Raw genomic sequence first — 15,797 nt, forward strand, 5'->3', positions numbered from 1 at the left:
ACAAGGATCTATATGTCAGTTATATAAAACAAATATTGAGTGACTTTAAATTGTGAAATGGGAGGAATATTATCGCGCGGTCAAATCTGGACTTTTCCAGTTCACTCGGCTTCGCCTCGTGAAATAGGAAAGTCCAGATTTTACCTTGCGATAATATTCCTCCCATTCCACGCTGAGCCACTCAATATTTGTATACTATTCGCTTTCCACGGACGTTCAAATAAAAAGCCACTCGCGAAAAGAAAGGGTTTAGGTGGAAAATACGCACCAAATCGCGGAAAAAGGGACATTAGGTTCTTCCGATCATGGTAACTCATACGACTGTGCTTTTCTCTAGATGTCAAAATAATTTCCAGTGGGGTGGGGGAACTTTTTATGCCCCACGCCCCCCCCCCCCGTAGCTGCGCCGCTGATCTCACTATACTGTGCCATCTTGACGAGAGATGTTCTTTAAAATGCTTTAATGTACCATGTAACTATAGTGTAGTTGGCCAAGTACAATGGTGTGACGTCATTGTTCTTTGCTCATGAATAAACATAACCTTCATGTCGCAACTACTGAATAATCATGATTCTTTGACGATGTATGTTGGAGAAAAAAACAATGCCCCAGCCACCCCCACTTCTATTAGCATTAGACAATAACGTTTGGTGAGCATCGGTGGTTCAGTGGTAGAATTCTCGCCTGCCACGCGGGAGACCCGGGTTCGATTCCCGGCCGATGCAAGAAGTTTCTCCCCTTCCTTTTTGATTATTTTTTTTAAAGTGCCATTCTTTTTTGTATTTTTGTATTTTGTTGAATAATTGCGAACTGAAGAAAACTAGGCAAATATCGAGAACACAGAAATTGTAGTTTACAAAACAGTGCTTTGAAAGTGGCAAATACTCTAATTTAGAGTTAGAGTCTTAAGTCACAATTATGGCCAACAAACTGTATTGGCATTTTTGAGACGTGGTGGACACATGAGGGCGCTGTTCGCTGTGGGCATACTCTAAATTCGGGCGAGGTAACTTTGCTCAAACGCAGGATAGTTGGACTACTCTTGTCAGTTATTTGGAACTGGAGCATGGAACACGGTTGCATCGCTGGTTATCAATATCCGCTGGCATCATAAATACAACGAGGGGCCAGGACTTTATTATTTTGACCATCGTTTGACTAAAAGCGTTCGCGCATTGCTAGTATTAGTACGCAGGCGTAATTTATCAACCACCAGTCGACTAATGTTCCTCGCTCGAACTTGCTGGCGACATTTACCCAACTGCAATTAGCGCCCCCTCTTTTTGTCCGCCATAATCGGCATTGCGCTTCAGTGAAATATACAATTGAATTTCAAACGAGCTTCGTTTATAAATAATTGTGTCCTTTCATTGATGCTCAGTTGACATTTTGGCGAGAACACGAGTCAGAAAGAAGGCAGTTAATCGTGGTGTCTTATTGTATTTTTGTGCCGGAGTATATGCATTATAAATGACAGCAGCCCAATTATGATCCCAATCATAACGGAGAAACACGTTACCAGAAAGGCCTCACCATTCTAGTATTTTCAAGATACTAATAACATATAGTAGCTATCGTGGCCCAGACGTTAGATTTTAATTTGCAGTAACACTACTGTCCTTTATTATTCCTTTGAAAACTCATGATAGTTGTGTCAATTTTGATGTCAATTCTATATCTGAATTCTTTCATACAAATGGCCTTTAATACTACACAAGGATGGTATGTTAAATGCTCTCATGATCATATGTTGGCAGCCAGAACAGCAAAGTGTGAATCAAACATCATGGTCAGCTGATTTGTCGAAAACTGATCAGTAAAATATCCCCCTAATGGACTATTTACACATTTTCCTCTTGTTTGTTCACATAATTATGTCTGTCTTTTTTCCTCATAGTTTGGTGTCGTGTTTATGTCAACGCCTTGAATACCTTTGCATAGTTCCGTAACTTTCCTCAATTTTGTTCAACAAGTTGGCGATTTCACACCAAATCCACTCATACATCACGTTCCTCAGTTTGGTTTTCTGAGATCACAGGCTTTTTATGTTCAAAGACTGTGAGTTCATCATCAGTAAAGCCTGGATTTTAAACTTATACTCACTGAGGTTTTACGTATGTGTAATCTTAATCGACTTTTTACAATGGTTTTACTCTTCTTAAAACCAAGACCTTGATTTCAAACGTGAATAAAAGACTTTTGAAATTGAAGTTTGCTTTTTGAATTAAAACCACCTGGCAAACTTTCAACCAAATGGTCAATGAAATTTGTTTAGAGAATAAAACATTACTTTACGAAGTCTTATTAAAAATATTTTGTTCCTATACCCCCTTTTGAATAAACCTTATTTACGGGTTGAATTCTACGTGTAGGCTTTTCAGAGCTACACCTATCACTGACAAATGAAGGAAATTATCGTTATTAAGTTGTTTCGAAACTTCTGTGTCATTTCAAAACTGAATTCTGTATACTGATCAGATTCGTTACAAGTCGTAATTTTGTGTGTCTGTTTTGAGTGATTTTCTTGCCAACATTAATACATCACACAAATGTCTGCTTTATCTCATTAAAATGTTATATTTAACACGCATACAAATTTCACGTTTTACTTGGAAGACAAGGTTGGAGAGGCACACTTTTAAATTGACTGTTTGCAGTCGGCCTTTCTTTCTTTTTCTGTGGGCAAACACACATTAGCTTGCACGAGTGAGCCAAATTTAAAACCGTTTTCGGCGACCTATTCTAAACACCACAGTCTTCGACTGAGACAAATTTTCATCACTGTTAGGAACAAAGCATACAATTTATGTCTGCAATTATTTCCAGTTTCCCATTAACCTTTGAGCATGCTCTGTCCATTATCAGTATCTTTTTCCGCTATTTTTCACTTTATTGTCCGGATTATTATATTTTTTACGATCGAAATAGCGCCATTAATCAAACTAACAATGCCTTTGTTTAGGATTCTCACTCAACAAAGCCTGCGTTGTGTAATGCCGCGCATTAATCTTAAATTTAACGAGCAGTCGACGAGATGGTCTGCTGACTTAATAATCCTAATTGTCGTCATTGAAAGCTCCGACGTATTTTGTATAGCAGCCACCAGCTTTTATCTCACATCATTCCATGTCGAAGCTGAGTCACTGTACGGTTGGACAGGGAACACGTCTGTTCCTCGCAAAAGTCTGACATACCGACGTACTAACGAAACATCATGTATTTGTTCAAAGTTTTTGGCATTGTGGCAATCACTTCAGCCATCAATGCTCAATTTAGGTCTGGTTCCTGCCACTCTCGACTCACTGTCCAATGCTCCTGCCCACCAGAGTGGCAATTGTATGGGAAGGAGTGTTATCGACTCACTCCTTCACAACAAAATTGGAATGACTCTAAGTCAGCATGCCAAGACATGGAAGGCAAGATGGCTGCTCCTCGCTCGCTTGAGGAAATGAACTTCATGGCGGAATTGGCACGAAAGGTGGACGTTGACTACTACGTCTGGATTGCTTGCAATGACAAAGAAGTTGAAGGCACCTGGGAGTTGTTTCGAAAATTCGGTGTCATTTCAAAACTGAATTCTGTATACTGATCAGATTGGGTACAAGTCGTAATTTTGTGTGTCTGTTTCAACATTTATACATAACACAAATTTCTCCTTTGTTTCATTAAAATGTTATATTAAACACATATGCAAATTTCACGTTTTACGCCTGGAAGACAAGGTTGACGAGGCACACTTTTAAGTTGACTGTTTGCAGTCGACCCTTCTTTCTTTTTCTGTGGGAAAACACACAGCTTGCATGAGTGAACCACATTTCAAACCATATTCGATGACCTATTCTAAAACACCACAGTCTTCGACTTGTACGCTTTGCTCATAATAGTGATGAAAATTTGTCTCAGTCGAATAGGTCACCGGAAATGGTTTCCAAACAGGATAATGGGCACAACAATTATCATCACAATCTTCATCAGTACAATAATATTATTACATGCCGCGCGCGTGCACACATGGAGGCGTTGATGACAGAAACCATGCTCAAAGGATATTGAGTAGCGAGGCCTTTCTATTAAAGTGTTTCTCCGTTATAATTTGGATCATTATTGCGCCGCTGTCATTTAAAATGCATATACTCCGGGAAAATACGCAAAGAGAGACACAACCGTTCACTGCCTTCTTTCTGACTAGTGTTCTCGCCCAATATGTCAACTTCAAGCATCAATGAAAAGACAATATTTATAAAGTAGTTCCTTTGAAATTTAGTTGTATATTTCACTGAAACGCAATGCCAGTCATGGCGGATAAATAGAGGGGCGCTAATTGCAGTTGGGTAAATACCATGAGCAAGTTACATTTAGAGTAGCCCGTAGAGTTCGCGCCCGAATTTACAGCATACCCACACCGAATAGCGCCCTCCTGTGTCCACCATGTCTCGAAAATGCCAGTACAGTTTATTAGCCGTAATTGTGACTGATACTCTAAATTAGAGTTTTTGAACATTCAAAGCACTGTTTTGTAAACAATTAACTTGTGTTTTTAATTTTTGCCTATTTTTCTTCAATTCGAAATTATTCAACAAAAGAAAAAAAATAAGAATGGCACTTAAAAATATATTTAAAAAAGGAAGGAGAAATTGCATCGGCCGGGAATCGAACCCGGGTCTCCCGCGTGGCAGGCGAGAATTCTACCACTGAACCACCAATGCTCACCATGTAGTCTGTGGGACGAGAGACCAAACGCTTTAGTTTTCGAGATACGCGATCTGGTCCGCTGAATCTTATAAAAATTTCCAAACATGTAAGATAATGATGTCCTTTGTCTAAAAAAAGTGCTTCCCAATCCACAGTTTGTTTGGGAATGAGAAAATCTGGGTTAAAAATGTCTGCATGAGAAAAACACAAGAAACAGCCCCCTATATCGACACATTCAGAAACCTTTTCGCACGCAATGAGTGCTTGCCAGTTAATACTTCTTTAATTTCATATTATATGCATATTCTAGATTTTTGGTATTCCATCAGGATGCCAAACCCTTTCCATTACACTTTGTCCACTTTGAAATGATCAAGGTTTAAAATCGAATGTTACGTATTTATAGCTAAATAAAAATTGATTGGTATAAAAAGAGTTCGACCGTACCTCCAGATGACAGTCTCAGGGTAACATCTTTCTGTTTCTGCTCCCACATTTTTTTTTTTTGGGGGGGGGGGGAGAGAGTTTGTCGAAAAGAAAAATGGCCATAAATTAAATTTGTTTTAAACAGACTCCCCCCTTTCCATAGCAGTGAAGCAGAATTTTAATATACATATATCAGATAAGTTGAAGCGTATGCGTCTTATTACAAAATTACTTATTAAAGGGCGTGCGTGCGCGTAGCCTCATGAAATGAATCGAGATTTGCAATATTCAGAAATGACGTTGTTCGGGAATCTGAACGAAATTTTGGGATTGTTTTTTTTTTGAGGGCGGTATAAAAACAAACTGTGCCCGCAAGTACCATTTCAAATAGGAAACATGAATTTTGATGATTTCTACATCGATAGCTAATCGTTGCGGACGTCGCCATCGATGCGCCGCTGCTCCACCGTTGTGGACGGCTCCGCAGGTACATTCTGATCAACCGAAGAACGCTGAACTCATCGACCGCCGTACTGCCCGGACATTGGACAATCGACTGCAAGACACTGACAAGACACTGGTCGTCGGAATTTATTGTCCAATTAGCATGCTTCAGTTGACGGCATGCCCGAGCCGGCGACACTATCCCCCGGCGAAAGCAGCCCCACTGGGGCAAGCAACTTCACAGACTTTCATACCACTAGTGCAGTCGACATGGACAGGAACAGCAGGCCAACAGACTGCGGATCCCGCGGTGCAGGACGCATCATGGAAGACAGGTCCGGGTGTACAGAGAGTACCACAGAAGACAGAATACCCGATGGTGCATAGAGCATCACAGGCTTGGAATCCGCCGATGCAGGGTGCACCACAGAAGACGAGGGCACCGAAGAAGACAGGGGATCCGCCGGTGCAGGGCGCACCACAGAAGACACGGCCACCGAAGACAGGGAATCCGCCCGTGCAGGGTGCACCACAGAAGACAAGGCCGCCGAAGACAGGGAATCCGCCGGTGCAGGGTACACCACAGAAGACAAGGCCGCCGAAGAAGACAGGAAAATATCCCCCTAATGGGCTATTTACACATTTTCCTTTTGTTTGTTCACATAATTATGCCTGTCTTTTTTCCTCATAGTTTGGTATTGTGTTTATGTCAACGCCTTGAATACCTTTGCATAGTTCCGTAACGTTTTCCCTCAATTTTTGCTCAACAAGTTGGCGATTTCACACCAAATTTACTCATACATCATGTTCCTAAGTTTGGTTTTCTGAGATCACAGGCTTTTTATGTTCAAAGACTGTGAGTTCATCATCGGTAAAGCCTGGATTTTAAACTTATACTCACCGAGGTTTTACGTATGTGTAATCTTAATCGACTTTTACAATGGTTTTACTCTTCTTTAAACAAAGACCTTGATTTCAAACGTGAATGAAAGAGTTTTGAAATTGAATTTTTTTTTTTAATTGAAAACCATCAGGCAAACTTTCAACCAAATGGTCAATAAAATTTCTTTAGAGAATGAAACATTACTTTACGAAGTGTTATTAAAAATATTTTCTTCCTATACCCCCTTTTGAATAAACTTTATTTACGGGTTGAATTCTACGTGTAGGCCTTTCAGAGCTACACCTATCACCGCGAATAAAGGAAATTATCGTTATCAAATTGTTTCGAAAATTCTGTGTCATTTCAAAACTGAATTCTGTATACTGATCAGATTCGTTACAAGTCGTAATTTTGTGTGTCTGTTTTGAGTGGTTTTCTTGCCAACATTAATACATCACACAAATTTCTGCTTTATCTCATTAAAATGTTATATTTAACACGCATGCAAATTTCACACGTTTTACATGGAAGACTAGGTTGAAGAGGCACACTTTTAAATTGACTGTTTGCAGTCGGCCCTTTTTCTTTTTCTGTGGGAAAACACACATTAGCTTGCACGAGTGAGCCAAATTTAAAACCATTTTCGGCGACCTATTCTAAACACCACAGTCTTCGACTGAGACAAATTTTCATCACTGTTATGAACAAAGCATACAATTTATGTCTGCAATTATTTCCAGTTTCCCATTAACCTTTGAGCATGCTCTGTCCATTTTCAGTATCTTTTTCCGCTATTTTTCACTATATTGTCCGCATTATTTTTGTTTTTTACAATCGAAATAGCACCATTAATCAAACTAACGCTGCCTTTGTTTAGCATTATCGCTCGGCAAAGCCTGCGTTGTGTAACGCCATGCATTAATATTAAACTAAACGAGCAGTGAATAATGTGACCCCATCAACGAGATGGTCTGCTGACTTGATAATCCTAATTTTCGTCATTGAAAGCTCCGACGTATTTTGTATAGCAGCCACCAGTTTTTATCTCACATCATTCCATGTCCAAGCTGAGTCACTGTACGGTTGGACAGGGAACACGTCTGGTCCTCGCAAAAGTCTGACATACCGACGTACTAACGAAACATCATGTACTTGTTCAAAGTTTTTGGCATTGTGGCAATCACTTCAGCGATCAATGCTCAATTTAGGTCTGGTTCCTGCCACTCTCGACTCACTGTCAAATGCTCCTGCCCGCCAGAGTGGCAATTGTATGGGAAGGAGTGTTATCGACTCACTCCTTCACAACAAAATTGGAATGACTCTAAGTCAGTATGCCAAGACATTGGAGGCAAGATGGCTGCTCCTCGCTCGCTTGAGGAAATGAACTTCATGGCGGAATTGGCACGAAAGGTGGACGTTGACTACTACGTCTGGATTGCTTGCAATGACAAAGAAGTTGAAGGCACCTGGGAGTTGTTTCGAAAATTCGGTGTCATTTCAAAACTGAATTCTGTATACTGATCAGATTGGGTACAAGTCGTAATTTTGTGTGTCTGTTTCAACATTTATACATAACACAAATTTCTCCTTTGTTTCATTAAAATGTTATATTAAACACATATGCAAATTTCACGTTTTACGCCTGGAAGACAAGGTTGACGAGGCACACTTTTAAGTTGACTGTTTGCAGTCGACCCTTCTTTCTTTTTCTGTGGGAAAACACACAGCTTGCATGAGTGAACCACATTTCAAACCATATTCGATGACCTATTCTAAAACACCACAGTCTTCGACTTGTACGCTTTGCTCATAATAGTGATGAAAATTTGTCTCAGTCGAATAGGTCACCGGAAATGGTTTCCAAACAGGATAATGGGCACAACAATTATCATCACAATCTTCATCAGTACAATAATATTATTACATGCCGCGCGCGTGCACACATGGAGGCGTTGATGACAGAAACCATGCTCAAAGGATATTGAGTAGCGAGGCCTTTCTATTAAAGTGTTTCTCCGTTATAATTTGGATCATTATTGCGCCGCTGTCATTTAAAATGCATATACTCCGGGAAAATACGCAAAGAGAGACACAACCGTTCACTGCCTTCTTTCTGACTAGTGTTCTCGCCCAATATGTCAACTTCAAGCATCAATGAAAAGACAATATTTATAAAGTAGTTCCTTTGAAATTCAGTTGTATATTTCACTGAAACGCAATGCCAGTCATGGCGGATAAATAGAGGGGCGCTAATTGCAGTTGGGTAAATACCATGAGCAAGTTACATTTAGAGTAGCCCGTAGAGTTCGCGCCCGAATTTACAGCATACCCACACCGAATAGCGCCCTCCTGTGTCCACCATGTCTCGAAAATGCCAGTACAGTTTATTAGCCGTAATTGTGACTGATACTCTAAATTAGAGTTTTTGAACATTCAAAGCACTGTTTTGTAAACAATTAACTTGTGTTTTTAATTTTTGCCTATTTTTCTTCAATTCGAAATTATTCAACAAAAGAAAAAAAATAAGAATGGCACTTAAAAATATATTTAAAAAAGGAAGGAGAAATTGCATCGGCCGGGAATCGAACCCGGGTCTCCCGCGTGGCAGGCGAGAATTCTACCACTGAACCACCAATGCTCACCATGTAGTCTGTGGGACGAGAGACCAAACGCTTTAGTTTTCGAGATACGCGATCTGGTCCGCTGAATCTTATAAAAATTTCCAAACATGTAAGATAATGATGTCCTTTGTCTAAAAAAAGTGCTTCCCAATCCACAGTTTGTTTGGGAATGAGAAAATCTGGGTTAAAAATGTCTGCATGAGAAAAACACAAGAAACAGCCCCCTATATCGACACATTCAGAAACCTTTTCGCACGCAATGAGTGCTTGCCAGTTAATACTTCTTTAATTTCATATTATATGCATATTCTAGATTTTTGGTATTCCATCAGGATGCCAAACCCTTTCCATTACACTTTGTCCACTTTGAAATGATCAAGGTTTAAAATCGAATGTTACGTATTTATAGCTAAATAAAAATTGATTGGTATAAAAAGAGTTCGACCGTACCTCCAGATGACAGTCTCAGGGTAACATCTTTCTGTTTCTGCTCCCACATTTTTTTTTTTTTTGGGGGGGGGGGGAGAGAGTTTGTCGAAAAGAAAAATGGCCATAAATTAAATTTGTTTTAAACAGACTCCCCCCCTTTCCATAGCAGTGAAGCAGAATTTTAATATACATATATCAGATAAGTTGAAGCGTATGCGTCTTATTACAAAATTACTTATTAAAGGGCGTGCGTGCGCGTAGCCTCATGAAATGAATCGAGATTTGCAATATTCAGAAATGACGTTGTTCGGGAATCTGAACGAAATTTTGGGATTGTTTTTTTTTGAGGGCGGTATAAAAACAAACTGTGCCCGCAAGTACCATTTCAAATAGGAAACATGAATTTTGATGATTTCTACATCGATAGCTAATCGTTGCGGACGTCGCCATCGATGCGCCGCTGCTCCACCGTTGTGGACGGCTCCGCAGGTACATTCTGATCAACCGAAGAACGCTGAACTCATCGACCGCCGTACTGCCCGGACATTGGACAATCGACTGCAAGACACTGACAAGACACTGGTCGTCGGAATTTATTGTCCAATTAGCATGCTTCAGTTGACGGCATGCCCGAGCCGGCGACACTATCCCCCGGCGAAAGCAGCCCCACTGGGGCAAGCAACTTCACAGACTTTCATACCACTAGTGCAGTCGACATGGACAGGAACAGCAGGCCAACAGACTGCGGATCCCGCGGTGCAGGACGCATCATGGAAGACAGGTCCGGGTGTACAGAGAGTACCACAGAAGACAGAATACCCGATGGTGCATAGAGCATCACAGGCTTGGAATCCGCCGATGCAGGGTGCACCACAGAAGACGAGGGCACCGAAGAAGACAGGGGATCCGCCGGTGCAGGGCGCACCACAGAAGACACGGCCACCGAAGACAGGGAATCCGCCCGTGCAGGGTGCACCACAGAAGACAAGGCCGCCGAAGACAGGGAATCCGCCGGTGCAGGGTACACCACAGAAGACAAGGCCGCCGAAGAAGACAGGAAAATATCCCCCTAATGGGCTATTTACACATTTTCCTTTTGTTTGTTCACATAATTATGCCTGTCTTTTTTCCTCATAGTTTGGTATTGTGTTTATGTCAACGCCTTGAATACCTTTGCATAGTTCCGTAACGTTTTCCCTCAATTTTTGCTCAACAAGTTGGCGATTTCACACCAAATTTACTCATACATCATGTTCCTAAGTTTGGTTTTCTGAGATCACAGGCTTTTTATGTTCAAAGACTGTGAGTTCATCATCGGTAAAGCCTGGATTTTAAACTTATACTCACCGAGGTTTTACGTATGTGTAATCTTAATCGACTTTTACAATGGTTTTACTCTTCTTTAAACAAAGACCTTGATTTCAAACGTGAATGAAAGAGTTTTGAAATTGAATTTTTTTTTTTAATTGAAAACCATCAGGCAAACTTTCAACCAAATGGTCAATAAAATTTCTTTAGAGAATGAAACATTACTTTACGAAGTGTTATTAAAAATATTTTCTTCCTATACCCCCTTTTGAATAAACTTTATTTACGGGTTGAATTCTACGTGTAGGCCTTTCAGAGCTACACCTATCACCGCGAATAAAGGAAATTATCGTTATCAAATTGTTTCGAAAATTCTGTGTCATTTCAAAACTGAATTCTGTATACTGATCAGATTCGTTACAAGTCGTAATTTTGTGTGTCTGTTTTGAGTGGTTTTCTTGCCAACATTAATACATCACACAAATTTCTGCTTTATCTCATTAAAATGTTATATTTAACACGCATGCAAATTTCACACGTTTTACATGGAAGACTAGGTTGAAGAGGCACACTTTTAAATTGACTGTTTGCAGTCGGCCCTTTTTTCTTTTTCTGTGGGAAAACACACATTAGCTTGCACGAGTGAGCCAAATTTAAAACCATTTTCGGCGACCTATTCTAAACACCACAGTCTTCGACTGAGACAAATTTTCATCACTGTTATGAACAAAGCATACAATTTATGTCTGCAATTATTTCCAGTTTCCCATTAACCTTTGAGCATGCTCTGTCCATTTTCAGTATCTTTTTCCGCTATTTTTCACTATATTGTCCGCATTATTTTTGTTTTTTACAATCGAAATAGCACCATTAATCAAACTAACGCTGCCTTTGTTTAGCATTATCGCTCGGCAAAGCCTGCGTTGTGTAACGCCATGCATTAATATTAAACTAAACGAGCAGTGAATAATGTGACCCCATCAACGAGATGGTCTGCTGACTTGATAATCCTAATTTTCGTCATTGAAAGCTCCGACGTATTTTGTATAGCAGCCACCAGTTTTTATCTCACATCATTCCATGTCCAAGCTGAGTCACTGTACGGTTGGACAGGGAACACGTCTGGTCCTCGCAAAAGTCTGACATACCGACGTACTAACGAAACATCATGTACTTGTTCAAAGTTTTTGGCATTGTGGCAATCACTTCAGCGATCAATGCTCAATTTAGGTCTGGTTCCTGCCACTCTCGACTCACTGTCAAATGCTCCTGCCCGCCAGAGTGGCAATTGTATGGGAAGGAGTGTTATCGACTCACTCCTTCACAACAAAATTGGAATGACTCTAAGTCAGTATGCCAAGACATTGGAGGCAAGATGGCTGCTCCTCGCTCGCTTGAGGAAATGAACTTCATGGCGGAATTGGCACGAAAGGTGGACGTTGACTACTACGTCTGGATTGCTTGCAATGACAAAGAAGTTGAAGGCACCTGGGAGTTGTTTCGAAAATTCGGTGTCATTTCAAAACTGAATTCTGTATACTGATCAGATTGGGTACAAGTCGTAATTTTGTGTGTCTGTTTCAACATTTATACATAACACAAATTTCTCCTTTGTTTCATTAAAATGTTATATTAAACACATATGCAAATTTCACGTTTTACGCCTGGAAGACAAGGTTGACGAGGCACACTTTTAAGTTGACTGTTTGCAGTCGACCCTTCTTTCTTTTTCTGTGGGAAAACACACAGCTTGCATGAGTGAACCACATTTCAAACCATATTCGATGACCTATTCTAAAACACCACAGTCTTCGACTTGTACGCTTTGCTCATAATAGTGATGAAAATTTGTCTCAGTCGAATAGGTCACCGGAAATGGTTTCCAAACAGGATAATGGGCACAACAATTATCATCACAATCTTCATCAGTACAATAATATTATTACATGCCGCGCGCGTGCACACATGGAGGCGTTGATGACAGAAACCATGCTCAAAGGATATTGAGTAGCGAGGCCTTTCTATTAAAGTGTTTCTCCGTTATAATTTGGATCATTATTGCGCCGCTGTCATTTAAAATGCATATACTCCGGGAAAATACGCAAAGAGAGACACAACCGTTCACTGCCTTCTTTCTGACTAGTGTTCTCGCCCAATATGTCAACTTCAAGCATCAATGAAAAGACAATATTTATAAAGTAGTTCCTTTGAAATTCAGTTGTATATTTCACTGAAACGCAATGCCAGTCATGGCGGATAAATAGAGGGGCGCTAATTGCAGTTGGGTAAATACCATGAGCAAGTTACATTTAGAGTAGCCCGTAGAGTTCGCGCCCGAATTTACAGCATACCCACACCGAATAGCGCCCTCCTGTGTCCACCATGTCTCGAAAATGCCAGTACAGTTTATTAGTCGTAATTGTGACTGATACTCTAAATTAGAGTATTTGAACATTCAAAGCACTGTTTTGTAAACAATTAACTTGTGTTTTTAATTTTTGCCTATTTTTCTTCAATTCGAAATTATTCAACAAAAGAAAAAAAATAAGAATGGCACTTAAAAATATATTTAAAAAAGGAAGGAGAAATTGCATCGGCCGGGAATCGAACCCGGGTCTCCCGCGTGGCAGGCGAGAATTCTACCACTGAACCACCAATGCTCACCATGTAGTCTGTGGGACGAGAGACCAAACGCTTAAGTTTTCGAGATACGCGATCTGGTCCGCTGAATCTTATAAAAATTTCCAAACATGTAAGATAATGATGTCCTTTGTCTAAAAAAAGTGCTTCCCAATCCACAGTTTGTTTGGGAATGAGAAAATCTGGGTTAAAAATGTCTGCATGAGAAAAACACAAGAAACAGCCCCCTATATCGACACATTCAGAAACCTTTTCGCACGCAATGAGTGCTTGCCAGATAATACTTCTTTCAAGTTTCATATTACATGCATATTCTAGATTTTTGGTATTCCATCAGGATGCCAAACCCTTTTCATTACACTTTGTCCACTTTGAAATGATCAAGGTTTAAAATCAAATGTTACGTATTTATAGCTAAATAAAAATTGATTGGTATAAAAAGAGTTCGACCGTACCTCCAGATGACAGTCTCAGGGTAACATCTTTCTGTTTCTGCTCCCACATTTTTTTTTTTTTGGGGGGGGGGGGAGAGTTTGTCGAAAAGAAAAATGGCCATAAATTAAATTTGTTTTAAACAGACTCCCCCCCTTTCCATAGCAGTGACGCAGAATTTTAATATACATATATCAGATAAGTTGAAGCGTATGCGTCTTATTACAAAATTACTTATTAAAGGGCGTGCGTGCGCGTAGCCTCATGAAATGAATCGAGATTTGCAATATTCAGAAATGACGTTGTTCGGGAATCTGAACGAAATTTTGGGATTGGTTTTTTTTTGAGGGCGGTATAAAAACAAACTGTGCCCGCAAGTACCATTTCAAATAGGAAACATGAATTTTGATGATTTCTACATCGATAGCTATAATCGTTGCGGACGTCGCCATCGATGCGCCGCTGCTCCACCGTTGTGGACGGCTCCGCAGGTACATTCTGGTCAGCCGAAGAACGCTGAGCCCATCGACCGCCGTACTGCCCGGACATTGGACAATCGACTGCAAGACACTGACAAGACACTGGTCGTCGGAATTTATTGTCCAATTAGCATGCTTCAGTTGACGGCATGCCGAGCCGGCGACACTATCCCCCGGCGAAAGCAGCCCCACTGGAGCAAGCAACTTCACAGACTTTCATACCACTAGTGCAGTCGACATGGACAGGAACAGCAGGCCAACAGACTGCGGATCCCGCGGTGCAGGACGCATCATGGAAGACAGGTCCGGGTGTACAGAGAGTACCACAGAAGACAGAATACCCGATGGTGCATAGAGCATCACAGGCTTGGAATCCACCGATGCAGGGTGCACCACAGAAGACGAGGGCACCGAAGACGACAGGGGATCCACCGGTGCAGGGTGCAACACAGAAGACACGGCCACTGAAGACAGGGAATCCGCTGGTGCAGGGTACACCACAGAAGACAAGGCCGCCGAAGAAGACAGGGAATCCGCCGGTGCAGGGTGCAACACAGAAGATAAGGCCGCCGAAGACAGGGATTTCGCCAGTGCAGGGTGCACCACAGAAGGCAAGACCGCCGAGGACAGGGAATCCGCCAGTTCAGGGTGTACCACAGAAGACACGGCCACCGAAGACAGGGAATCCGCCAGTGCAGGGCGCACCACATGCACAGAAGAAAAGGCCAACAACGACAGAGAATCCATAGGTGCAGGGTGCAACACAGAAGACAAAGCCGTCGAAGAAGCCAGGAATCCGTCGGTGCAGGGTGCAACACAGAACACACGGCCACCGAAGACAGGGAATCCGAAGGTGCAGGGTGCACCACATAAGGCAAGGTCGCCGAAGGAGACAGGAAATCTGCCGGTGCAGGGTGCAACACAGAAGACAAGGCCACCGGAGACAGGGAATCCGGAGATGCAGGGTGCACCACATAAGGCAAGGCCGCCGAAGAAGCCAGGAATCCGCCGGTGCAGGGTGCAACACGGAAGACGCGGCAACTGAAGACAGGGAATCCGCAGGTGCAGGGTGCACCACATAATGCAAGGCCGCCGAGGAAGACAACAATGCATTGTTTGAATCTATGTACTAGAATCAACGCTGATCGACTTCCATGAGGACACCGGTTGATTAACAAAGCAAAATATTTTGATTCATGATGTTGTTTTTGATAATGTTCCCCTGTTGCTGCAGTAGTCATTAGGCCATCAGCCTCGGTCCAAAATTTTGGCCGCCGGTATTAAATGAGGGAATAATTGTCATAGCGATTTTTGGCAGGGTATACACCTCCAGAATTGGAAAATATCCATCAAAATGCTTGTTACCACTCTAGGGGCGGTATACCTTCCGCATGCACAATATAATCATTCGTGCCCTAATTTGATACTGACCAAACACCCAG

General features: G+C 41.5%; 4 non-coding genes across 4 annotated transcripts; 1 reads left to right on the top strand and 3 right to left on the bottom strand.

Annotated features, from left to right (window-relative positions):
* Positions 1–655: 655 nt before the first annotated feature.
* Trnag-gcc lies at positions 656–726 on the top strand. Its single transcript has one exon. It is a non-coding gene; the product is annotated as a tRNA-Gly (tRNA).
* Positions 727–4,636: 3,910 nt separating this feature from the next.
* Trnag-gcc lies at positions 4,637–4,707 on the bottom strand. The gene has a single exon. It is a non-coding gene; the product is annotated as a tRNA-Gly (tRNA).
* A 4,306-nt stretch (positions 4,708–9,013) lies between these two features.
* On the bottom strand, positions 9,014–9,084 carry Trnag-gcc. The gene has a single exon. It is a non-coding gene; the product is annotated as a tRNA-Gly (tRNA).
* A 4,309-nt stretch (positions 9,085–13,393) lies between these two features.
* On the bottom strand, positions 13,394–13,464 carry Trnag-gcc. Its single transcript has one exon. It is a non-coding gene; the product is annotated as a tRNA-Gly (tRNA).
* Positions 13,465–15,797: the final 2,333 nt, after the last annotated feature.

Source organism: Patiria miniata, unplaced genomic scaffold, assembly GCF_015706575.1.
Source record: "Patiria miniata isolate m_02_andy unplaced genomic scaffold, ASM1570657v1 HiC_scaffold_7, whole genome shotgun sequence".
NCBI classification, from domain to species: Eukaryota; Metazoa; Echinodermata; class Asteroidea; order Valvatida; family Asterinidae; genus Patiria; species Patiria miniata.